Raw genomic sequence first — 26,109 nt, 5'->3', positions numbered from 1 at the left:
CGTATCCCAGAGGTCATTTCATGTATACTTAGGGTGCACATATCTTACTTTGAGAAAAGTTGCCCCAGACACTCCAAGATATGTCCCTATGTATGATTCAGTCTTAACGCGTCACTTAATCATTGGCAAGTTTTTGCTATTATTACGTAACCTTCTATATTACACTGAAAGAAGAGTCATATCACCAAACTTATCACATCCATTCTTGTACAGGAAGTACGCCGCCAACGGATGTAACTTTCCCTTTTCCCGAAGTCAAGTGGACCGTGATGCACTTCCTGTCCTGTCAGTGCTGTTGTCTTGGTATTAGATTGCGACATGCAACGTTCCTCCACTAGCAATAAGCAAGTAAATAATGTAATTCCAACTTAATAATTCTTATTGCTGACAAAGAGTTTCTCAGGCTTCGACGATTTAAAACTAATGTATCCAGTATGTACTTACTATGACAATAAAGTGATAAAGCTTTGCAATGAAGAAAAATATCTTTGAATGTTACTACATCGATTTAAATCTCATATTTACATATATATATATTTCTTCTTTTCTACAAAATTATTATTGTAATATTGTTCCTCTGTAAATTTTAGAGCGAAAAAAGTAACCATCTTCAATTAAACTTAAAATACCAGCATATGGTTTCATTCATTAACCATTTAATTTCAGAAAAACGGAAGAGGTAAGGCCCATGAGTATAGGCATTTTCTGCATTTACTTCACCCAGTCTTCTTCAAAGTATACAAAATTTAGCATTCGAATTGAAAGAGCTACAGTGGATTCCTAAACAAATTATTATATGAAAACATTATAAAATATTGTTTTTATATACTTTGTAAAGTAATATAAAATATTATTTTTATATACTTTGTATCTGGTCTATTATATGTAAACGGAAATTTGCGATGCGAGCATGTTTTAATATAGTTTGAACTTTTAAACCAAAACTTTAAGTTCAATAAAACTTAAATTTACTATATATTTGTTTAATTGCAGTTAAATAAGCAATTTTTGAAAGTAATTCGACTCTTTTTGATTACTATGCAGTTTTGAATTGAAATAAATTTTGAGTGATTGCAGTTAGAATAAATTTTGCTTAATCGAAAAAAGCATAGAAAAGTAATCTGATGAATATTGATTTGAAAGGAGAAGCTATAGTAGTTCGACCAAGTCAAAATGTTTTAAATTAGTTCGTTATATTTATGCTTAAAAATAGGTCAGTTTTGACATTTTGAAGGAAATGTAATAAAGTTTCTTCGTATAAACTAAATCATTCATATGAACCCAAATATAGAAATGAATTATCAATGTTTAGGGAAATAGTTGACCAATACAAAACTCAAAATATTGATTTCTCAAACCAAAAGATTTGGGACAAATAATATTTGATTTTAAATTGACAGTTAATAGTGTCGAAAACATTGCATCTTCTTTGCTGATTGGCCTGTCCTGCATGTTTCAAAATTCATTTATATTCACAATAAAACAAATATTTTAAAATTAGCCTATTCTTTAAACATCGTCCAATGGGCTAGCCAGATAATGTTTAAAGCTTTCAGATTTTTCACTTCGCAAATATCTTTCAGATACCTATATTATTATAATATTCTTTATTTCTTAGCCTAATTATTTTTTTCTCGAAAATATGCATATAAAACATAGCTAATACACAAAATTTCAAACAGAAGGCTATTGTGATATATATAATTCAAATTAAAATGTTTAACATTTTTATAATGATATCGAAATTTATTTTTTTCGTATATTCCTAATTTTTTTATAAAATTGCTTGCATTTTAATTTTTAAAAAATATATATATTCTCCCATCGTTTATACTAATAAAGGTGTTTCCAATACTTCATTATTGTCATCCTTTTTACTTTTCATTCTTTAATATTTTTGTAATTTATGGCGATAAATGTTATAAAACTTAAAAGAGTTAACATTTCTGAAAAGAAGCACTAGAAGCCAACAAAAAATGATTTAATATCTGATTATATACTAACTGATAATTCAAAGCTCTAAATTATTTATTTAGTTTATTGTCATCTCGAATATATAAATTTATAAAATTTAAATTATTATTAAATATTATTATTAATATTATTATTAATATTATTATTAAATATTATTATTAATATTATTATTAATATTATTATTAAATATTATTATTATTAATATTATTATTAAATATTATTATTAATATTATTATTAGATATTATTATTAATATTATTATTAAATATTATTATTAATATTATTATTAGATATTATTATTAATATTATTATTAAATATTTTTATTAATATTATTATTAGATATTATTATTAATATTATTATTAGATATTATTATTAAATATTATTATTAATATTATTATTAATATTATTATTAAATATTATTATTAATATTATTATTAATATTATTATTAATATTATTATTAAATATTATTATTAATATTATTATTAATATTATTATTAAATATTATTATTAATATTATTATTAATATTATTATTAATATTGTTATTAAATATTATTATTAATATTATTATTAATATTATTATTAAAGTATAATGCAACAAAAATATGAGTGCAAATCAATCACAAAATTCCATCTTTACTTATATTGAAAAAATAAAAATAAATAAACGCATTTTTAAATGCATTTATCGTGCATTTAATTATTTAAAACTCGTAAAACAATTAAGAAGTCCATCAAAAAGAAAATAAATTATTTTAAGAAGTAAAAACAATTAACAGTGCTTAAATATTTTAACTAATATTTCTTTCGCAATTAACAAATACCTGTATTATCATAAAACGTAGTTCAATATTCTTAAAAATAATTATACAAGCAATTATTATTACCTGACCAGCTTATGCTTTTTATGAAATTAATAATAAGTTCTTCTGATCAAAGAAATTATCAACTTCGATTTAAGAAATACATCATAAGAAGTCCATCAAAAAGAAAATAAATTATTTTAAGAAATAAAAACAATTAACAGTGCTTAAATACTTTAACTAATATTTCTTTCACAATTAACAAATACCTGAATTATCATAAAACATAGTTCAATATTCTTAAAAACAATTATATAAGAAATTATTATTACTTGACATGCTTATGCGTTTTATGAAATTAATAATAAGCTCTTCTAATTAAAGGAATTATCAACTTCTATTTAAGAAATATATCATAAGTGTATAAAATTTGAACCAACTTTATTATAAATTAGTTATATAGATAAATGTACGAGTTTAATTTCAATATAGTAACAGATTTTGCGAAATATTCAAAATAAACAACTCATGATATTGGTAACTTACGATCTTCTTGTGTCATAACAAAGGACTTGGGATATATAACCTCTTAAAATATTCTAAATTAATTAATTAATATTTATAGTGAAGGGTATATATTATTATATATACTCTTAGAAATAGCCTTCATAAATCACTTGAACTGCGAGTTCGAATTCCACTAATAATGATTAAGGGAAGCCATATATCGCAACTTCATACTAGCCAATTGAACGCTAAATATTCTGCAGTGAACTTACTTATAAGATAAGTAGTGAAATGATTGGTGTATAAGTATATGAGTTTTGAAACATGAAGCATACTTCTTTCAAGTGACATTAAAAAACTTTTATCCGTTCATAAATCAACCACATTTTTTGCACACGGATTATTTTTCCAGTTAAATATAATAAAATAAATTGCATCTTGTTATATTATTTTCTCTTCCATCAGAATTAAAAACAAAGGTGGGCTTCAGGAGAAACTGATATCACCTTTAAAAGAACTTTTGCAACAGAAATTATATTACCATCTGAGTAAATGAGTTAATAGTCGATAATGCAATTTATAAAGAAAAAAGTGAAAAGTTGTATTATAAATTTATTTTTGAAGAGAGAGACGTTTTTTTAGAAACTCTTCTTCGAAGTGAGGAATTGAAGGTCAGAATTACCCAAATATACAAACAATATACTTGCAATTAGCCTAGACAACCAGCGGGCGTTGTCTCCCCAAAACTTTCTCGCATATTCTCTAATTAATTGTCATGCTAGAGAACGTCTTACATGGCACTGACGTGCAATGGTTACTAAATATTAACTTTTTGCATGAATTTAGCATTTTTACTGAATCTGTCGTATCATCCTTGGCGAGGTATTCGACGATTAATCCTTAGCATGCTTTAATAGTATACAAAAATAGAGTTTGTGTTTTAGAACATGTTTCTCTCAATCAATTTAAACAAAAATTTGATACAAAACTGCACTTGTAATAACAAAATTCCTTACCAAAATTGATATTTATAAGTCTTTCCGTTTTGAATTATCGCGTTTACATGTTTCTAAAAGGGCAAGTGGCTGATTGGTATGAGCGAGGATAGAATCCGGTACCTTGTGGTTCGCAGCCGTGTAACAACACCACAAGACAAAAGCAATTACCCTTTTTTCGTACCTGTTAGCTCGCTTATAAGCTTTTCACCACAGTACTCTCCCTCCAGTGAGTCGGAGGTGAGACGAACGATATGGCTGTTGAGTGGTGATATTTTAGCTGTTGAGTCTAATGTGCCTGTGCCCATTTGAGTAGCGCCAAGCGTTATGGCGAGCGTGTGTGGGTGAGTGGTTGCTGTTGCTGTTGCGAAATGTGAGTCTGATGATTTTGGTTTGCTGCGTCAAGTGAATCTGACGACTTTGGGTTGCTGCGGTAGATGGCGCCATGACAGCTATACGAAGGTGGAAGGTTCATCGTCCGAGGTCACCAATGTGGCGCATTGATGACCCGGACGTGATAATGTTAATGTCTTAATGTTTCTGTTAAATAAAGATGTTATTAAAAAAATAAAAAAAAATAAAATAGAAGATACAGGTGCAGTATAATAATATCTCGTGAACGTATAATAAATCCGCTTGCAGGATCACGCAACTTAAACTGTGACGTCATTTTGATGAAAGCAGGTCTACCACATGCAGAACGAACAGACAGTCAACCCGTATTTGGATTTGGCTCAAAATTTCATAGGTGTCTACAGTATAGATGTTAAATGAGTGTACCAAATTTAATGTATCTAGCTCCCTTCGTTTTATAATTATCTTGTTATTTTATATCCGAAACAGCCGGCCACACTGATTTCAAAATTTGATAGAAATAGAAAACTGGTATAAAGACCATATACCAAATTTCAACCTTTACAGATCTTATTACTTTACAGACAGACAGAACATTTTCTAAAAATGTGTTTTTCGAACCCAGGGAAGTCTAAAATTCCCGCCGTATGGCATAATCAAGTCAGAAACATTTTCACATGAATTGAATGCGAATGAAATCCTGCCAATACACTTCCCGTCTATATATTATGTGCTGCCATTTGTGCTACTGCTATCTGTATATTTTCATATTGTTATCCCATGACTTTTGTCATATATATAACATGTCATATATATCCAAACATGGTTCTAACTCATTTTGCTATTTCTACATCTTCAAAAGATTTTTGCTCAATACATTATTCACTATAAAATAGAAAATATTTATGCTTTATTTAAATTTCCAATTGCTGTTTGCTGTTAATATTGTATAAATATAACGGTATAAAGTTATAATGATAAGCAAGTATAAAAAAGTAAATATAAAGCGATGTACAAGTTACCTGCAATATTCCATTTTATAATGATCCAGTTCTTGATATTTTAGAGTTTTTTTAAGGAACTACAATTTTCTTTCTAAAACTGTAGTATTTTGCATATTTAAGAGCAAAAAAAGCAAAGTATATTTTAATGAAAACCCTAAGCGACATGAAAGGGCAGCTTTCATTTTAATGAAGAGTAATTCCAAAGGAAATGTTGCAGACGTTTCGCTAAGTGTTCAGTTGAAATGTTTCTCTATTTACTAAAAGGGGCTTCCACTTGCATATCTAAACCTTTCAGAGCCTACAAAGCGAACAAAAGAATTTCTATTAGTCTGCTTTAGAAATAGCTCCAAAAAAGAAAATTTCAAAATGCTTTCAGAGTAGAACAGATTCGGGATAAAGTAATTTGTTTATTGTTAGGCTGAATGGCATGTGCAGATGGAAAAATGTACTTCCCTCAAGGGAATTTTACACAAGGGAAAAAATCCCTTCTGCGAGATCAGCGTTCTTTCTTTCATTTTCAAAAAATATCCAACAGTTTAATACATGCAACAAATTCCCAGGAGAATATCTAAGCTGAATCAGAAATGCATGTATCTCCAGAAGTTTCTGAAAAATTCTCAGCAGGATATTATTAAAAAAAGAGAATTTATTTCATATTCTCATGTAAATAAATTGATAAGAAGATAGAATTTAAAATATATATATATATTTAATGGAAAGAGTTTTGCATTTAAGATCGTTTAATTAAGAAAATATTAAAAAATATTTAATGAAGATTTTGGAAAAGCTGTATTAACTTCGTACTTGAATAATTTCCATATATTTTATTTCATCATATCAAGCATTTCAATGGTGCATACAATTGTTGTATTTTTAAATTATAAACAAGAACTAACACGTCAATTATAATATAATTCTATACATAATTTTTGCAGACCCTATAAGCATCTCAAATGATTTTTGTGCAAATATAAATCCTCAGAAAACCATTTACTTAGATAGTAGAATATACTTAACTGTCTAGAGGTACCTTTATTTGCGTAAATAAATATTCAATGACTATCAGGCTGCGGAAACGCCTTATAAATACTCTATCTGATAAAAACAAAGCAGTTCCTTCGCTCAGAACTTATATCAAAACTTAAGGAATATGAATATTCGTTAAATTTCGGTTTTGAAATGAAATTTATTTTGTGTCAATGCCAATTGTATTAGATTTTTCTTTATTGATAAGAAGAATTAATAGATTATGTTTTGAAAGTAAAAGTTTTCAAAAGCAATACAAGAGTGTAATGTAATAAAACAAAACTTCGTTACTTGAAATCATCTTGAATGTAATCAAATTTTCGTATCAGATATTTCACCATCACTCTAAATGCTTAGGCTGGGTTTTTTTAATATTGATGATGACTTCAATGCAAATGCTGTTGCATTTTCAGTAGATAAATATAAGAACAAAACTGGGATCTTATGTTTCTATGGTTTTTAAAACCAGTGCAAATGAGTGCAATTGAAGATAAACAATTTCTTTTTATGCCTATGCATACATTCACAGAGACACATTTAGAAATCCAGTAAGAAGTTGATTTAGTTAAAATTCTTGGTTAATTCATTCATCTTGTATTTTCTAAAATATACTTCAAATAAATATAAAATGACTTCTGTTTTGACATAACTTTTTTAATTTCTGAAAAATAAACTGTTTAAAGTATACGATAATTCTCAAAAAACAGCAAAAAAAGATAAATATAAATTTAGTTCTGAGAAAGATATAAGTAACCAAAGGGATATCAGTTTTTTTAACATTTCCGTTAATACAAAAAAATGTATATATATATCTATAGAGAGAGCATAGATATATTTTAAGATTAAGAAAGATATTTTAAGATTGATAATTAATAATATGGCGTTGGGGAAGGAAAAGAATTACAAAATTCATCAGCAAAAGGGATTTGGATAGTATAAAATCTATTAAGAAAAAAATTGTCATTTTTTATTAATATTTTGTCAGATTTTGCTTTGGATATTTAAAACTTTTTTTTTTTTTGTCTCGTCTTCGGGACCGCAGGATTTTAGGTTCGAGACCTGATTTACCAAAGAACAGTAGTGTAAGTGGGTCTTAAATCCATCTGGGCAAAATCTCACTGGTTTGGCGTGAATGTTTGGGGGAGGGGCAGTCCAGGTGTCGTCCTTATCATCTTACCATGGTTAAAATTACTAGGTCCGTCCCAAAATAACCTTAATTTTGCTTTGAAACAGAATCTTAACCTAATATAAATCTTCTATTACTATGTGGAGATAAAGTGAAATAAATTATTTTACTTACTTTATGTTATAATGTTAATTTGGAGTTTTATAATGAGCTCCATCAAATTACACTAATTTCATGTATATAATTTTTATTACATAGACTACCAATTAATAATGCTTACATTCTATTAAAAATATATGTCATTATTAAATACATAAGGGACAAAGTACAAATATTTCAATCAGAACTATTTTTAGGGTTCGTATAGTGTAACTAATTCTAATTTTAATTAAACTCATATATTTTGCGTCATTTATTATTTTTGACAATCGTCTAAAGAATTTATTTGCGACTTAAAATTCTGCTTTACTAAACAATGCTCCTGATAAGTAGAATTTAAAAGCTACAAGAAATGACAGAGTTTTTCGCCGAAGATTAATTCTTGAGTTAAGAAGTATCTTTTTTTTTTTTTTTCTAAAATGTCTTCATCCTCTCAATTTCCTTCCTGGTATCAAAAGACTTGAATGTTGCTCTTCACATCATGCTACAATGAACATCTCTTTCAACACAGAAAAATTCTTTCTGGTAACCTAAGTGATGTAAGAGAATTTTTTGATCCTTCTGAAGCTATATAAAGGTTCTTTGTGCACATTTCCAATTTTCTTTTTTTCTCTCATAGCAAACTGTTTTTGATTAAAAAAAATAACTATAAAGTTTATCTTTTCATTTCTCTTTTCTCTTATGCTATTTTTTTTCTTTTTTACATGCTTTAATTTTCATTTCAATGGAAGGATTTAAATTTAAACAAACAAAAAAAAAACTTTTAGATTTGCATTGCACGTCAGAAAGAAAGAAAAATCACAATTTTGAAAAATTCCCATGAAGTTTTTTTATAAATAATTAAAAAATAATTTACTTTTGAATGAGCTGGCAGATCTCTATTTTAAAATCCACATTTTAAATTTAAGTAAAGTGATTTATTAAAAAGTAAGAAAAAGACAACTATTCAAATATCAACGCACATTTTAATTCCATCGATTTTTTTAAATAAATTTAATGTGGATTAAGCAGATTCGAAAAAAATATTATTTCATTTTTTTTTTGCCTATCAGCTAGTGTTTGTAAGATATGAGAGTAGTATTATTTAAGTTAATAAATTAAATTAAGTTTAGGATATATGATTAAAAGTCATTTCCTTTAAAAATCATTTAAAACAATTGACTTGATTGGAAAATGGCAGCAGCCTTTCTTTAAGTGTATTAATTATAAATTAGAAATTTAGTTTTAATTAAAATTATAAATAAGAATAATTGAATAAAAATGAAACAAAAAGTTATTTTGCCCCACCAGGAAAATTACTTTTGATGACCTTTCTTCAACTAATTTTGCTTATGCCATTTCTTTTCAGATTCCAACATAACCTGAATCAAATGGATATTACATCTGCCTTCTATTCTGTTTATGTCCTTATGAAAAAGAGTTCAGTTCAGTTTATTTTGATTGTTATCACCAAGATATTTAAGAAAATGGCATAAATTATTGTAATTAAATTATACTTTGAATCAAAACATATTCCCCTAAATAAATTTTGTAAAACATTTTAATTTATTCAGAAATCAGCAGAAATGGTTTTCCCAAAACTTTCTATACTGAATAATACTACCTACTCTTTATTAGGTAGTATTATTTCGCCTACTCTCAGCATGGAATTGTAAAACTTGAGCAAATCTATAAAAGCCACGATTGCACCAATTTTTATTTTCACGCATGAGAAGGCTTCGTAGTTGAGTAAAGAATGTGACTGGATGTGCGATCTGACCCCAAGTTGGAAGACTGATAAAAAAAATTAAAACATTTATTTACAAATAGCAACAATGAATTCAGATTAAAACATTATAAAAACTAAATGTAGCTGTTGGAGGGGAGAGAACAAGAATATCTCCTATTCCATCTTCACTACATATGCCTATCACTAAAAATTGATGCAGTTGGCCAACAAAAGATTCAAAATCATCCTGGCTGGGTGACTGGTGATTCAGAGCCTGTTCTAGAATTGCTGAAAGACAACCGGAACTTTTGTTGTAATTTCATGATGCTGGCGAAGAATAGTTATAAAATATCAATCTTTAGAGTGAAATAAACTTTTTCATTATCTAGCGTGCGATCTTTGGAGACTAACCGCTCACATACGATTAATATATAAGTACCAGAAAATCATATATGTATTTTGGTTGCTTCTTTGGGGCCGATTGAAGCTAAAATTTTACACAGAGCTACAGTTTTAGTCGCAAGATCACATACCAAATTTCATTTATCGTATTCGTTACTTTTTTTTTTTTTTTTTGCATTTATACATGCATGCTAAAATATAAATTTATGGACGTTCAACACCTCAAGGGATTTGGTTTAGAATTTAATATAGATCTATATTTTCTATGGTTTCAGGGTCTAAAATGTCTAAATGTTGTAGATCTAATGTAATGTAAATGTAATGTAATGTAAATGTAAAAATGTAAATGTAATGTAATGTAAATGTAAAAATTTAAAAGTAAATAAATGTACACGTAAAAGGTCTAAAATGTTGAGATTCTTCAAAATTTCGAATAGGACATCTTTAACGATAATAATATTTCCTCTATGTATACTATGTAAAAGAAAGGAAAAGAACGTAAGGCTACAAAACTACGAAAAAAGAATGTAAAACCTCAATATTTTAAATTAAAAATTAGAAATAAAAAGGATTAAATAAAAACTAATAGAACAATTAATTTGGGTTTTTCTTAAACTCCCTGTTCCGACTTTTATAAGTGTAAGTTTTTTGCAAAAAGCATCATTCTTTAAACTTTATGTGAATATCATGGCATCCCATCTGCCATGATGGTGATCCTTCTTTGTCTTCATTTCATATCCGGATGAAATTATTTTCCTTCGTTTGTTCATAATCGTTTGCTAATATCGCCAAGATTTTCTGGAAAATTGACTATATGGTTGTGAAGATCATGAGTAAGCCCATATTACACCCAAGTTTTGCGAAACTGTCAGAAATTCTTGACAACAAGAAAAAATGAAATCCACGCTTTTCCATACCGACATTTAAAAAATCGGGTTTTCAAGGAGGTTTTTTTCCCTTCCTTAATCCATGTTTCTTCCCTTTTTCGTCCACTGTATGTAAAACAAAGGTTTTCCTGATCAAAAGCTTTTATTTCATAAATCTTAGTTTTATATGCTGTGAAAATAATAATAACTTTGCATCATCCGACTGAGTTTTGAGAATATCATCTCTTTTTACCAGAATCTTTTATCTTTGCTTGGCCACACTTTCCTTACCTATTAATATTATATTATTCTGTTATCCCATTGCCAAAAGATATAAAGATATTCTATTCAGTCCAAGGGGACAGTTAAAGATTTATTAGTCTATGTAAATTAACCATTGGTTTTGGTAAATAAAATCATCTCTGTGATCAAAATTATGGCTCCATATTTTTTGTCTATCAGAAGACTTTCCATTCAAAAAATATAATAATCCATTTTTTATGTGATTTTCTTTTCGAGGATTAACTTGATCTTTAAAATATTAAATATTTTATAATTCAGCTCCATGAAGTGTGAAAACTTAGACCTGATAGAAAATAAATATGCTCATATTTAAAATCAGCGTATTAAATACAGCTAAAATTACTACAAAAATACCGTGCACAGTAATAAAAGAAATTATTGCTTTCTTCTAAGTTCAAAACTAAATCCAATCAGGAACCGTTGAGTATAGCATCGATTTCTCATATGATAAGAAGACTTTAGAAAATTCAGGAAAATCTGCTTAACAAATTTGGTATAATCTTCATTTTCCTACGATACTGCTTATATAAATGCCTGCTGAATATCAAAAAAATTATTCCTTCATGATGGGTAAGAATATTATAATAACATATCTGTTATTATATTATTCTTATTATAATATTATATTTTGTATACTTTCATGTCAGAATATTATCATATTCTGATATGAGAGTATACAAAATAATAAATTAACAAAATAACCCTGTTGCATTTAAAATATAATTTTTAAGCTGATTTAATTAGAATAAGGTAGAAAAATTACGTTTTTAAATATAAATAGCGTAATAAAAAATAAAAATTTAATTCCCTACTTAATGTAATGGATTGAAATAATAACAAAAAAAATACTTTCTTTCATCTAGTTTCAAGAAATAATTAGCTACTTAATTTATTAGTAAGCATCTTATAATATTATAAGCTTCTTTTTTAAATATATGATGAAATGAAACAATGAAATTTGAATTCTATTTAATACTTGAAAAATCTGGAACTTTTCATAAATTAAACGGAAAATTTCTCATTTGTTATGTTTTACATTCCAGTTTTGAAATTATAAAGCATTGCTATTTTCAATTATTAAAAAAATTAATAATTGTATTCCGATAGTTTAAACTATATTCCGATAGTTTAAGCTTAACCATATTATAATATGTAAAAAGGTAACATTTTTCTCAAAAAAATTATCAGCTTTTTCTAATATTCAAACTTTTGTAAACTTGAAAAATAAAGAAGGAAATAATATGTAACGACTGTATGAAAAATTATTGTAGAAACGATTAGGGACATCCTGTATATCATTTGGCTCCCTAATGATTCAGAAAACTTCTAATCACCAGTGAAAAACTGAACAAAAATTTTTTTCCTCTTAAGTCTCAGTTTCAAATGATTCACTGTTTTTTCTAAAAAACATGGAATTTTTTTTTTCAAATATATTACAATTATGATTTTGTTAATTACTATAAGTCTTATATATTTAAATTATAAGGGAATCTCTGTTTTAACATGACATACAACATATATTACGAAATTTTTATATAATTTTAATTATATCTGAAATGAAAATGGAAAATAATTTATAAAAAGTAATTTTGTTCTTGAAATAGAATGTGGCAATAATTTGATTTACGTGTCAGGATGTTTTCATCTTAAAATTAAAAAAAAATGGCAGTTTACTCATTTTGCAGGCAAGCTACAATATACATCTATTAGAGAATATGCGAGAAAACTTCAGGGAGACCACTGCTGATAGTTTTTATTCAGTGGTCTAAAATGGAAATATACATGAAATTTTCAAGGTCGAATGTTTAAATGCTTATAACATATTTTCTTTATATGCTTCCAAAACAAGAATACAAAATTATTCTTAGTTTGAAAACTTTATTTAATATCTACATTATCGCATTCTTCATTTTTGAAATAAATGTATCATCTATAAAATATTACGAATTTCTACAGGATGTTTAAATACGCTGCTTTCAAAATTCAATTCCAATCAATTTGCTTCTTAAGACATGCCTCCGATCGGAATGAAAGCTTCTGATAATGGATCCGCATTCTTGTTACTTCCGAAAGGGAAGATTCTAATTTGTCTCTACATCGAATGTTTTCTCCGGCCTGAGCATAAACAGGAAGTTTCCTCTGATTTCAATTAAATGCTTTAGGCAGAATAATTCTCATGGAGATAATTACCATGCGAATGGTACTATGATTAAAAAGTTAATTTCAACCCATCGGATTTTGATAAGAAGGTGCACTTGAAATGCAATCGTTTTATAAATCAGATTCCGTCACTGCAATTCGCTTCTTTCATTTTATTTGTTTTTCAAATTCGAAGCATCGCAATGCAGAATTCATTCTAAGAATTCCTGATGTTTAATCACCCCCATGCATGCTCGGCTTGATTACCCAAATTTCTCATTCATTAATCAAATCAAAGCAAGTTACGGGATCACTTTCTTGAAGTTGGAATCAATTTATTTCATGGTAACGCATTTTTAATCAAGAAAGACTAAGCTTTAGTAAATTTCATCCTTTAGTTCAATTTAAGTCCTGTTTAGTACAAGAATTTCTGTTCAGTAATACACTCGCCGTCACTTCTTATTAAGCAAGTAAACACATTTAAGATTATAAGCTGAATTCGGTTTATCTACTATATCTCTATTAATAATTTAAGTGAAATCATATCTATCTCTATCTATCTATCTAACTCAGTGTGTGTGTGTAAAACTATGGTATTATCGCTATCTAATTGATTTTAAGAGCTATATTATGGATAGTCAATTATTAAAGTAAGATTTAAAGAGTCTATCATAAAAGTGTTTGTAATCATTTTTTTAAAAAATATTCTTAAAAAAAGTATAACAATTGGGTGTCCTCGACTTCCCCACTATATTTATTTTTGTAATTTAACAACAAAGATTGTGGGAAAATATTTATTCAAATAATGAGATTTTTTTTATCTATTTATTTGTATAATTTTGAAAAGTACATTCCTGCCCATTAAAAGCTTTCATTTTAGTCTTCGAATTTTCATTACGTGTTTCTTTTCAATATATTATTTACTTTGATTTTTTTTTAAAAAGTCATAAATAATATATCATGTATATTATTGTATCTAATGCATATTTTTCATAAGTAAGTAATTCAATAATTCAAATGTGTGTGGGGGGGGTGTAGATGTGGGTGTGCATGCATGTATCTTGGCGCTCTACACGGCAGTCGAATTTAGAGCTAAAAGATTTGGTTGAAGTATGCTTTGGAGGAGAAAAAAATACAATTCGAAGCAATTTTTAAAATAATTTTAATTTTAATCGTTTGAAATTAAATAAGATTTCGTTATCTATCCTCCTCAGTAATTTAAGTAATAAAATTTTTGGATAACCTCAATTTTTAAAGATATGATTAAATAAAGTCTGATTTGCTGTGAATCTTTCTTTCTTTAATTTTGACAATTTATAAAAGTATTCGTAAATAATTTCCGAATTATTTTTATCATTTGAGAAAATGATGTGGTTTTCGTTATGGGGTTTTGCATAATTGAAGGCAGCGAATAATTGAAGCTCGAAATCGCGCAGGCAATGAATAAAATATAAATGGCAATATTCATCTTCGTCTGCTACACCTGCTTTTACCAGTATTGCATTATTATTCTGTATTATTTGAAAGCAAATGCGTTTTTAAAAAGTTCACCTGCTGTTAGAGACAATGGGTTTTCACCACGGTAATCCTACGGGGCTATAGAAGGTCCCACATGGAGTCATCTACTATGCATGCGCAGATGGTTTTCGTTATATCTCGTAAACTACATAGAAACATGGGGGTTTTTCCCAGAGTAATCCTACGAGACTATAGAAGACTCCCATGGAGTCATCTACTACGCATGCGCAGATGGTTTTCGTTATATCTCATAAACTACAAATGTTAGAGCCATGGGGTTTTCATTTAGAAGTACCCCCAGGGGTCCTCTAAACCCCGCCAAAATTTTGGAACCATTGCGCATGCGCAGTTCGACTTTGCTTAATATTGGTCAAATCACTGCCCGATTGATACCATAGAGTTCCTATGGTTCTCGGGATGTCGATGACGTCAACTTCCGGTCATACCGGAAGTTGTTATATTTTGGATTCTATGCAAAGTAGAGACGAGTACGACCCGTATAAGCACTCGTCTCAATGAATAAAGTCGAATGATATGTTTACCGAAACTCTCTCCATAGGGTTCGAGATCGGGTCTCGAAATTTACAAATTCGAGTTACATTGCATTTGCTCGTATAGTTGGATAGTACTCGCCGAAATGCACGTAACGACATGAGTTTCACGTTGCTACTCTGAGTGATTCGCGAGATACGGGCTCACAAAGTTGTAAAAATTTGAATTTTCGAGCGAGGTTTTCGATAATGCTTTTGCAAAAACTCTATTTACGACTGGCGTCGATACACTTTACTCGATGTCCTCTATCGAACGACACCACATTTACGTTACTTACGTTATTAGGAGCCGAGAAACGGAAATGAGAACGGAAAAAGAACATGATGTTGTTTTGGTTGGGGGGGGGGTTGAAGCTCGAAATTGAGTAGGCAATGAATAAATCATAAATGGGACGTTCTAAGCTTTCTCCCGATGAAGCATTGCAAATAAAAAAAGAAAGGGAACGAAAGAGCAAACAGTGGCCGGAACAAAATTTTCAATCAAACTTTCAGAAACAAAACCTTCAATCAACAAAAACGAATGATGAAAATTTAAAATTAAAAACTGGTCGAATTGAACATGAACAGAAATAGCTTTATAACGGGAACGAAGAAAGCGCAAACGTATTCAGTGTGTTGCAGATTCTTAATCGCAACACTCAACTTCAAACACAAAACGTGTCCGTTTGGTTTGTGAATCACAACCGTCAACGTTCAACTTAAAACGTTTCCGTTTCGATTTTGAGTTTCAAATATCGCTTTCTAGCTCTAAGCAATTCATCGAGAAAAAAAATGTTCTCACATGATAACTTAAAATTTGAGGCAGCAGATTTCATTTTCTTTTATTTCAATGAAATTTACTTATTATTAATTTTTTTATAGTTTTTACAGACGTCTCCATGCCTGTTACGATCCATTGTTGCAAGACCACTTTCTCATACAATTTGACAAAGTAATAAAGAATTTTTATTTTAGCGCTTTCATTTCATTATATTTTTGTGCAAATTCCTCTTTTTAGATATTCGGTAATATATGCAATATGCTGAAAGATTATACCTACCCTTCTTAATTTTTATCAGCATATTTCTAACCATATGATATATTTTCAGACATATACAATTCAAATACAATGCATTGTAGCTTTCGAACGTTGGTAATAAGAAAAATTAAGAATGTAAATAATAAATATATAACACCACTTAAGATGGGTAGTTATATCATTGTACAGTTATATTCTAAATTATGCCTAAATTTTTTTCATGTCTATGTGATGTCATGTGACTCGAATCTAAAAGAAAAGTTCATAAATACAATAACACAGAATAGGTGTAAGGCTAGTGAAATGGCACAGTATAAATTCCTATCATTATTTTCTTTATAAAAATATTTTGTTGAATAATCCCTGAATATCAAATTCCTCAAGAGATTGGATTAAAATTAAACAAAATCAATATTTTCATTGAGATTATTGGTTGCCAGAATTGGCGAGTTTGTTCATATATTTATTATATAAAGTTTCAGTGGTTTTGCTGTTAAATATAGCCAACGGTGTTGCAAATTATGGTATGTTTTGTTGTTTCTTGTTGTTGTATGTTTTAATCATGTTGAATAATTACAAATAGATTTCCTAGAAAAAAAATTTGTCTAGTAGAAAAAAAAATTCAGAGTTACGTTACTGATATTTTACTTGATAGTTACTTTAAGCTATTATCAAAAGATTACATAGATCAATATTGTACTTAATTTCACTCTTAGTATTAATAATAATATTAATCGAAAAACGGTGGTGAAGTAAAAGTAACGTCGAAAGAAAATGTTTTTTGATGCAAGTGTCAACATATGTGAAAAATAATGTACCAATGAATCGTCATTTTTAAGAGTTTTTTTAAACTTTTTCTTCAGTTAACATACTTTAGTTTGTAAAATGTCAAACTACAAATTTTTAAAAAGCAACGTAATAAGCTGTTTGGACAAAAGGTAATTTAGATTTTTGGATTATTGATTGTTTCCATTTCAAAATATTTGGATATAGCACAATCAGCTTTGAACTAGATAATAATTTAATTATGTGCAAATCGTAAAAAATGCATTACTTTTTGCTATGTGAAAGGACTGATGTAAATGATTTCCTCACTAAAGCATTAAAGTTCGTTTCTAATAAGCTGAAATGATTTACGGCTGATCTGATCTCTCTAATCATTTCATAAAGCAATTTTACTAATTGGTCTGATTGTAAAACCACGAGTGTAAAATCTATATCCGTTACTGGTGGGAAAGAGTAAGTGCCCTTCGGTTGATAGAGATAACTCAACGCATCGAACCAGGAGAGCCTGGTTGGTAGGGCGTTTAACTCGCCTTCCTTAGGTTGTGAGTTCGAACCCCACCGGCCGAAGAGCCGTGTGTGTGGTGGCTGGTGCACGTATAAATCTAACGTGGTCACAAGGTCCTCCATTGCGAGAGTACTGCCACTGATTCAGAGATTCTCTGATTCAAGTCCAAATTACGATATGTGAATGAATCGTAAAAAGGGTTGCGACGGGTTAGTGGCTAAGATGTGCTCTTGGCCCTAGTTGACGCTACTGTAAAAACAAGAGACGCTCATTCAGCTTAAATCGCTGACAGATAACTGCCAGCGGGTTTCTAAACTGCCATAAGTTGCAACAACAGCATAACACGGTTCAACTAATTGTCCACAAAATGTTAGTTTTGCTTTCAGTATTCTGAGATTATTTGAAGTTTAGCTGACCTCTTTAATCATTTTATATATAGTTTAAACATTCTGTGTGATTGTCACGCTGCGTTAGTAATATTCGCTGCCAATTAAAGAAGATATGAATGAGTACTTCTATAAATGATGTATAGAAATAACAGATCATAACTTTCACTCATATGAAAAGGTGAAAATAGATTTTCTAGTTTCGTCTTCAAAATTGATACTTTCAAAGTATGCCTAAAAATTTGTTTTAGTCTTAACTTAAAAGAATCCATCTTTACTTTTTGGCTTACTTTATCTAATTATAGATTTCCTAGACTTTGATATGAATGTTCTTTTAAATGCAATGATTTAGGGTTTTTCTATTTTTAAAAATATTTTATATCTTAATTTATCCTATCTATCTATGCTTAAATATTCGCATCAGAGATAAAGAGATTTTGTTAGTTTGGGGATCGAGAACTTCAGAATCGTTCCAGAATTCAAAACAAAATTCTAGATTACATAAAATAGGTTATTAGGGAAATAAAGATATTAAAGCATATGTAGTTTTGAAATACTAAAAAAAAAAAAAAAAATATTAGGAAAAAAATATTTTAATGTTTTGCTTAAATGATTTTTCTTTCCTTTTTTTTTTTTTTTTTTTTCATTTATAAAAAGTAGCTATTTTCAAATGCTACTCGGAATGCTATTCTGAAAATTTTAAATAATCTCTTAAATAAAGTTATATTACCAGTTTAAATTATGTAACAAAATAGAGTTAATTTTGTATTTTTATTTAATTTAAACAGTTCCCAGTTATAAAGGAATATTTCTTTAGATTAATATTCTTTAGTCGATTTTTTACCACTTCTTGATAAGCTATAAAATGTGAATAGCTCCTTGATTTTTATATTTTATATAACTATATATTCTTGATGACATTACACTATTATAATTTATTTTCAAAAATTAATCATAAATTTGTCGATTATTTTAATTAAATTTAAAATTTATTTATATGGCCCGATTGGCAGAAAATTTGAAAAGTTTATTTCAAAGTTCTACTTTATCATTACGAATTGTAAATTGAAAACAAAAATATCGAAAATAAATAAACTTTTAAAAGTATCTACTTTTTAATACATTAATAAAAGTTCATTTTTAAAAATTGTTTGAATCAATTTTATATTAGTTTTTTTTTATCACTCTCCCTGATTTAGTATTACACATCTCATACAACATTCAAAAATTTGTAAAAACTGTTTAAGTTTCATTTTTATATAAATTTAAATAACCAAATTTTATTCCTCTGTTTTTCCAAGATTTAATATCAATCACATTTCTTGCATGCAATTACTACAGAGAAAAAGTTTCAATCTTTTCTCTAAATTCGAAAAAATACACTACCGAGAATAGTCATAATAATAATCATTGACTGTGCGGGCGTGCTTAGTTATAAGAAAAATTAGTGGACTGCATTTTCTTGAAGTAGTTTTATTGAAAGAAGTTAGTTAGTTAAGTTATATTAACGTCCCGTTTACAGCAACACTAGTGCTATTTTAGGACGGACCTCGTAATTTTGAACCGCGGTCAGATGACGTGGACAACATCTGAGCTGACATCCCCCTCTCCACGCCACACCACACCAACGGGAGGACGTTTGGCCTTGGCGGATATCGTGCAACAGGCCCCCTTACACAGACGGTTCCTCAGTGGAATGGGGTCTCGAACCTGAAACCCTACGGCTCATATGCCGAGACCTTACCACCATGCCACCACGGCCTTTTTTAAAAAAAAGAAGCGCTATGCGTTACAACGTTGAAGTCTACTCCCCTTTCGTTGCTGAGAGCGTCATAAAAAGGCGTGTCAATTGGCGAAAAGTTCCATCGCCAAGGCGAATCAGACACACACAACGGAACACTGACTTTCTCACCACAATTTTCTGAAGTAACATACGAACCATCCGGATTACCTATTCGATATTTTTATCTTTATCCTAAAGAAAAGAATTCGCAGATATTACTTAAAATTAAATAGTTATATTTTTCATTCGTCAAATTTGTATGAAACTTCTGTTTACAAACCTATTATATTTCAGGAATTAATTTTTCTTTTCCCAAAAGCAAATTTAAAAAAAAATATGAACAATGTTTATTTCCTTCCTTTCAAATATTCCTTCAAAATGAGAAAAAGTAAGCTTCTCATGTTTCAGTCAAATAAGTTTCTTTGGAGACAAACTGATAACTGTTGCGCATAAATCCAGCAGATACCAAATATCCAAATCACATATCGTAAATTTAAATAATTAATTTGATTCGATTACTGTGAAGTACTCTTTTTGGGAAGAGGAATTTTTACAAAAGAAAATATTTTAAATCTTCAACATTTGCAGTATCATTTAAGTTTGAATTTATAATTATACATGATAATTTTTAATTAATTAATTAATAACAACTCATTTATTGAAAAATTTCTTTTAAAAGAAAGGCAACAATACAAATTTCGCTTTTATTAATTACCAATGTTTGAATTAATTTAAATAAAAGAAAAGAAAATTAATTGTCCCCATAACTAATGAAAAAGTTTCTCTAGCATAATTTACATATAAAGGAAGGGAAAGATATTCTTTTAAGAATAGTGGTGTTGGAAAGAGAAAATTCAATAATTAAAACTTATTATCACAAATTGTTAGAAAGATTATTCAAACTCGGCACACTCATTTGCGTATCTCATAGAGAATAAAACCAATAGTTTACTTCCGGAAAAAACTTCTTTCGACTCTAATGATGTACTTCAGTGATTTCGAAAGCGAAGAACTTCTGAAAAGAAGTAAAGCAAATCAATGATTACAGTTACAGTGAAGAACATTTAACTGTTACATGACTCTAGATTTAGTCAATTCCTGCAAAATTGATAACGCAACACTAACAATTAAAATATTAATTTTTTGATTTATTTCTTTTTATTTATAAAATAAACCATATAATAAATATATAAATCCTAAGTCTTTTAGTCTTTTTTTAAACTCAAATGCAGCCTGTTCGCACATTTTAATACAATAATTTTTTTAGAATGGCAGATTTTCTGTAAACTGCCCGATATTCAATTCTTTGTTATTGCATTTTCAATAGTTAAAATTATGATTAAATAAACCGGCTTTCTTTGCAAATTATTTCAAAGTAGAATCATTGCTACTCACCTGCGAATTGCATTTAAATTTTAGAAAAAAAATATATTACAAACACTGATTTATTATAATTCAAATTTCAAACTTATTTTCCTAAAATTAATTTTTTAAAAATTTAAATATTTTCGTTATTTTTCAGCTCCACATAATAAAGAGTAAAAAGTTATTTAGCCAAAGTTATTTTCGCTAACTACTTAAGAAAGGAGCAAATTAAAATTTTAACATTATCTCTAGAAAACGCCTTTGAAGTCTGAGTGGAAAAATTTTAAATTTGCTCATTTTAAATATATTTTATGTTTTTTTAATATTTTTATGCTGACATTGTTTCTGCAAATTGAGTAAAAATAATGCGATGAAAAACTGAACGACAGAGACAGTTTTAACGTTAAGAAATTAAGTTCAGATGCAGTGCTACAAAATGTGGTGAATTCGATATGAATCCCTTGGTTTATCACAACACTTTTTATTCGCAAAATCCGTGTTCTCTGGTAAAAGTTATGATTACATATTATCAATTCAATGCAATGTTTGCCCCTATTTTTTTTTTCTGCAAGCGATTCGTATAGAGTTTGAAGCTTGCATTGTCGCTGGAAAACGATACCAGGATATGCTAAAAATGTTTGTAATTTCAGAATTATAGCAAAATAACCGCCTTCAGGATATAGTTTTTATGCTGGACGTTGTACCTCCCTTTTTTCTATGTACCGTTTAACAAGTGTTACGTCAAATTTTAGACAATAAATGAATGTTCAAGCACGGTTTTCCAGCAGCTTGGCTTCCTCATTCACATGATTTCACTCCTTGCGATTTCTAGTTATGAGGATTCAGAAACAATCAGTTCTGCCAAGAACAGCCTTTAACACTGTCACATCTCAAACACAGCATGCATCATTTGACGGCATATTCATGGAATCTATGCGAATTCTGTTCCGTTGTAGAACACCCAGCTTTACAAATGAAAAGGTACATGGAGAACCACATAACTCATACAGGAATTGAGTAGAATATTTTGCCGCTTATCAGAGACACCTACCGTCAAATTCTTGAACTAATTTTTATCTTCAATAAACCTACTTGAGTACATGGTCTTAAGTATCTGAGATCCAAATTTCAATCATTATGACCCATATCACACCCTGTATGACTCCCTGATTTTGGAAAATTAATTTCGACGACGCTATATTTAGTAGGCGTATCACATCTTCGAAAAAAATAAGAGTGTTGTTACAGAAATCAATATATAAATCATAAAGTTTTGAACCTAATTTTATAATCATTTAAGTAAGAATGAAACTGAGTTTCAATTTAAGATTTAAAAAAGACAGGAAATTAGAAAAGTACATTTGTATCGTATGGTTTTAAATGAAATAAATTTGTTTTATTTTATGCTTTGAATCAATAATGAAAATAAATAATTTAACAACCGTGTAAAGCTCGTATTCTCTGAACATTCGTTTTTGAAAGTGGAAAATGCAATAAAAAGGTGCTTTCAATCTTTCAGTTCTCACAAGTATAAAATAACAATTGCAAACTTTATTGTGATCTAACTAATATTAGAGTTGATAATTGCTGCTGGATATTATGCAACTCTAATTTTTCTGGTTAAAAGAAGAAACGATATTTGATTGGCTCATGACGGAAGTTTTTGTTAAACACAAATATTTATTATTTATCTAGTAAATATTATAATTCGAGAAATAATAATTAATAACCTAAAAAATGAATGTCGGCCTTAGAATTTTAAGCTTAAGAAAGAATATTAGATGCCCTGATATATAGAAATTTTTAGTTAAGGAAACTGATAATATTATTGGATTCAAACTGAATCATTTAATATTATTTTAAATAATAAAATACTTATATTTATAAAATTACTTATACTTTATTTTATACTTATTTTTATTTAATACTTTTTTTTACTTATACTTATATTATAAGAAATACTTATTTTTACTTAACAGCTCTAAATGTCATTGAGGAACACAAACGGCTTCGTTCATTTTAGCTTCGTTCATTCAAACGGCTTTGTTCATTTTTAATTAGGAATGAAAGATTATTTTCTTTTTAGCAGAAAAAAATTCCTTTACTCTATTATCATTTAAAAAATGATCTTTGAAAATTATTTTATTTTCAAAATTTATCTATTATTACGTCATTAACTGAAAGTTCTAGAACAATATATCAAGCTTATTAATTTATCATCAGGCTTACGTTGAACATTCTGGATAATATTAGCAAATATATTTTAATGTGAATCCCAAATTATCACCTTTTTTTCCAATGCTTCCTAAAATATGAACAATCCGTATTTAGAATATTTTTTTGCATATTACAATCTTGGTGATCTAATATGTGAATACACCATGCAGTCTCAAAGGAGTTTCCGTCATTTATGTGGAAAATCATTATTTCATACGCTTGTATCATAATTTAATTTTTCTGACAATAACTATACAAGGTTTTAGATTCATAAACCAGAACTTAGAAAATCATAACGTTTAAAGTATTTTAGCAATTAGATTTTGAAAAAAATATAACACAGCTATAAAAAATGTCATGCCTTTTACAAACGAGAGATTATTCTGCAGAAAAATTCATTTATGAATGTTATTTATTTCCACGTAATTGAAAAATTCTTTTTTAAGCTTTTCACAAATTTCCCTTAATATTCGTTTTCCATTGTAATAGTACAAACTCATTCGTATAAAAAAAAACTTTATGTAATACAAATTTTGATGGAATTCCTTTCTTAATATATACAATTAGATATTTTTAAATAAAGGATTTTTTCTATGAAATCTCCTATTAAATGCAATAAATGCTCAAAGAAATACCAAGAAGTAATTTATGATACGACTCACGGAACTGTTACAGAAACAAATTGGCTCAATACTTACGTCACAGTTATAAATCACCTGAAACCATAAAAAATTCAATTTTCCAACTCACTGAATTTTCTTGCCTGGCTTACGGTTTCAATTTCCTTCAAGATCGTTGCCGCTCTGTCATGGATGTATGTCAACAAAAGTCATATCTCACCTAACATAAAACGATTCTAAACAATAAATAACAGAGCTAACTATTAGTTTTAATATCAATAAGTAAGATGAAATTGGCAGCGACATAGGAAAAATTCGTATTTACTGAATTAAAAAATATTAGGTTAATTTGATTAAGTTATGTGAAACTAGGTAAATAGGATTAACTAGATTAATTCGATTAAGTTTTGTGAATGTAGTTCTCAAAATATATTTTACGAGATAGCAATTCTGTTTTTAAAAATATTGATAAATAATTATTATATAATATAGAGGCATATGGAATTGATGAAAGAACAAGGTATGTGAAAAATTATACAAACACAGTTACTAAATTTAAGAAACTGAATTGTAAAAACATTTTTAATACGACATTTCTCATGAATTAAAATCTAAATTTATTCAATTTCAGTTTTAAAAACTAAATATCATATTAAGAAACATAAATAAAGGAAACGTTTCATGATTTTACATTGGATCTACAAAAACACCATCATGATTTAGTAACCTTTATAATTGTATATAAATATAGAATAATTTCTAATTTTTAATAATTTCTCAATTACTAAGCTGTGATATTTTTCAAAAATCTTGTACAAGCAAAAATATTACTTGAAAACGGATTGATTGTTGCTCTTACTAAAGTTATATATTAGTTCTTGTTTACAATTGCAAAACTTTATATGACATCAATTTTCTTAAAAACTATACCAATAATTTCATTAAATGCTCATTATATTATTATATTAAACGATATATTAAATGGTCTATAATATTTTTCGTAGATTCTTTCTAAGTCCTCTTATAATTAAAATCCATTTTTGTAACATAAAATAAAAAAAAGAAAAACCAAAATACACCAAATAAACACAGCTACACAACACACCAAAATAAACGCAAATCGACAGCTGAATGCTGAGGACCTCTAAACGTCATCTACTCTCCATTTCGGGAATTTTGAAAAATAAGACTTTGGCACAAATTTCAGCTTCAAAAACTGGAATGATTTTTGGAATGAAACCAATTTTTGAAGCCAACTTGATGATGTCGCTACGTCAAGTTGGAATGTTTGAAAATTATTGTATAACTTTTGCTTAAATTATTGTAACTATTTTTTTACACTTTTGGTTTCATATGTAGTTAATTAAAGTTGATTAGCATGACTAAATAATCTTAGTAACCAAGCGCTCGGTGACCATCTTCTGAAAATAAAAGAAAGTACTGCTTTGAATTGAATGCATAATAATAGTAATGAAGCATTCTGATTGTTTAAGTACTTTTTAAAAATGGCTAACTCATTTGGCAACGAAAATCAGCGAAAATTGTCCAGTTGTTGAGTATGAAAGGTTTTGTCATTTATTTAGTAATATCTCTCTAAAACAGATGATCCTTAAGATAGTATCGAAGAATTCGTGAACTTTCTCACGAAATTGAAATTGGCAAAATCGGTATGTTATATACATCTGGTAAGTCTAAAATTTTCCAAACAAAGAATCATCAATGCAGTAGCTTCTGAAATTTCTCTCGGAAATAGACGATGATTGAGAGAAGGTCTTCACTAATGTTATATAAAATTCATATGAGCATTCATGGTATTAGTTTAATATAGAATAAAAATTCACGAAATCTTATAGTGTTTGTGGTTGAATACTATTTAATTGATTCCGCTAATTATTTTAAATATATATAAAATAGATCACCAAAGGCGGTAAGTCAGTATTTAAAATAAAATCATAATACAAAAAAACTGTGCGATGCAGTTTAAAAATTATTTA

The sequence above is a fragment of the Argiope bruennichi genome, chromosome 2 (assembly GCF_947563725.1).
Source record: "Argiope bruennichi chromosome 2, qqArgBrue1.1, whole genome shotgun sequence".
Lineage (NCBI taxonomy): Eukaryota > Metazoa > Arthropoda > Arachnida > Araneae > Araneidae > Argiope > Argiope bruennichi.
Note: the sequence above shows the minus strand (reverse complement) of the source record.